Below are 2688 nucleotides of genomic sequence, written 5' to 3'. Positions count from 1 at the left end.
TGGCAAAGTCCTATCGGAGATGCTAAATGATTCTGGCAAAGTCCTATCGGAGATGCTAAATGATTCTGGCAAAGTCCTATCGGAGATGCTTAATGATTCTGGCAAAGTCCTATCGGAGATGCTAAATGGTTCTGGCAAAGTCCTATCGGAGATGCTAAATGGTTCTGGCAAAGTCCTATCGGAGATGCTAAATGATTCTGGCAAAGTCCTATTGGAGATGTCAGTAATGGATTCCTGTCGAATCCCAATCGGAGATGCTGAGAGATTTGACCACAGCCATTCGGAGATGCTAAAAATAGGATCTCCATACTTGATAGAGATAGATTCTAGACAAGTCCTATCTCAGATGCGATATATAGGCCTACAAGATTTCCACATAGATTTAAACAAAGTTCTAAGATGCTGAAACACTACCATTGATTTTTAGCAAAGTCTTGTCAGAGATGCTTAATAAGATTTCAACAGAGATTTTAGCAAAGTCTTATCGGAGATGTTAAAGAGTAAAAAGATTCTAGCAAAGTCTAATCGGAGATGCTATAAAGTGAAAAAGATTCTAGCAAAGTCCACAGATTTCTATGTTAAAAAGGATTTCCACAACATGTATAGACTAGTTAGCAGTTTTAAAGTTCTATCGAAGACGCTTAAAGTTAAAGTTAAAGAGTTTAGCAAAGTCTTATTGGAGACGTTAAATGAGGGCACCCTTGCTATCAGAGGAGTTAAAGTTAAATAGGATTTTCACAGCATGTATAGATACTAGCAGAGTCCTATCGGTTCAACTGTCAACCCAGAGGTCCGCAGTTCGATCCCAGCCAGTGCTTTGGATGTTTTTGGATATGATTTCTACACCTCCTGATTCTGACAGCTGAAGCCTACAGATCACACAACAGGGAAAGCATGTTAGTGTTGTTTGTCCACAGCCCAGAGATAAGATTTTCCCCAGAGAAAAGCAAAAGAAGACGGCAACAATACTTGTACGGGACAGTACACAATTTGAGGCCTGACCAACAAATTATAACAATTAGCATAATATATGCAACAACTAAAAAGAACAAGCCAAGCAAAACATTTTGGAAAATTTCTATTCATGTAGGCCTACTTTATTCTCAATTCCTGTGTTATTTAATTGTTTCTTCTATCCACACAGGGAAAAAAATTACAGGCGCATGAATTTGCCACTGAACCAAATCTGCTTTAAAAAATAATACTGTACATACATGTACACAGTAAGAAGTTCATGAAAGATTCCATTCAACAAGATCCCCAACAGCAGCATCCATCAAAGACAAAAATAAAACATTGCAGAAAAAGAATAACAGCACATCTGAACAGAAAGTTGAGACCGTGCATTCCATCACAGAGAGAAAAAAAACTGTCCACCAGAGGTGTCAATTGGCTACAGACAAAAAAAAATCCAGAACTTTTCAGACCATGAGAAAACATGCACGGGGACTCAAAATTGACCAGTCATCCTGTCTGACAACAACTTGAACCAAGACCCTCTTACAATAATAAATTCTATGAAATCAGACAAAATCTAGACAAAGGTCTGGATAATCGACACGTTTAGTACATGACAGTTTTAGTTTTAGTACAATGTAGAGGTTTAATGGCGCCCGCAACTGCATAAGGTCATATGAGCGCCAGAAGATTAGAGGTGTTACAAGAGAGTAACAAACATAAAAAAGAAGAAGGGGAGATAAGGACGATAGATGTTTGATAGGAAAGAAGTAGCAAACCACACCAGAGCACCCGCCAACCACCCAGAGTACATGACAAGACTGGCACAGTTGGTGCAGCGGTTCCACACTACATCTAGAGACCTGATTTTAATTCCTGAGTGGGGAAAATTTGTATCGAGTATCTAGAGTTAACGCTCAGATGCTACTGGATCGCTAACAACAACAACAACAATAACAACATCTCAGTTTTTCTGTGTTAGCCCTGACAGACAGGGTCAGAAGCCCACCTCCAATGATTTAAATTATGTAATTATGTCAATGGAGCCATAAAAACTCAAAAGGAGGAAAATCGAAAAATACCACACCTCAAATAATCATGGAACAATTAAACATTTAAGCCCAGACAGACTTTTTATCATCAAATAAATCAACGATAACTAAACTCACAAAAGCTTGTAACAGTACAGTCAAACTGACACCTCCAAGTTTTGGCAGTGCACAAAATAAAATACTAATATATATTATATCATAAAAACATACATGATGTAGCCTGCTACAGTTAAGTGCAGATAACATGAACATGGAAACCATAAAATCACAGATAGCTTGAAAAATTTGACATTCTCTGGCTGCCATCTGTCAAATGCTTCATTATATGTGTATAAAAATCATTATATGGATGTGCCAAACACATTTGTCAATCTCCGTTGTTTTTTGTTTTTTTGTAAAGAGTTTTACGGCGCTCGCAACTGCATAAGGTCATATGAACGCGCGGGACACACCTAATATTTTCAGTTGGTAGGAAATTTTGAATTTTGCCAGGGTGGCTGCCCAAGCCTACTCTTATCGATTTTAGACCACCAAGGGGCCCTAAACGTGCGCAACTTGCACACGGGCCCTCCGAGATTATTCGCCCTTGTCCGAGAAGGCTAGGTGTAGATCTTTCCTACCAGAAGATCAGGGGTGTGGCAGAAAGACAGCAATAAGGAGGAGCCAAGGAGTAGCAGTA

This window comes from Aplysia californica, unplaced genomic scaffold (assembly GCF_000002075.1).
Source record: "Aplysia californica isolate F4 #8 unplaced genomic scaffold, AplCal3.0 scaffold00795, whole genome shotgun sequence".
In the NCBI taxonomy this organism is placed as follows: Eukaryota; Metazoa; Mollusca; class Gastropoda; order Aplysiida; family Aplysiidae; genus Aplysia; species Aplysia californica.
The sequence above is the reverse complement of the archived record's forward strand: the minus strand, read 5'-3'. Positions refer to the sequence as shown.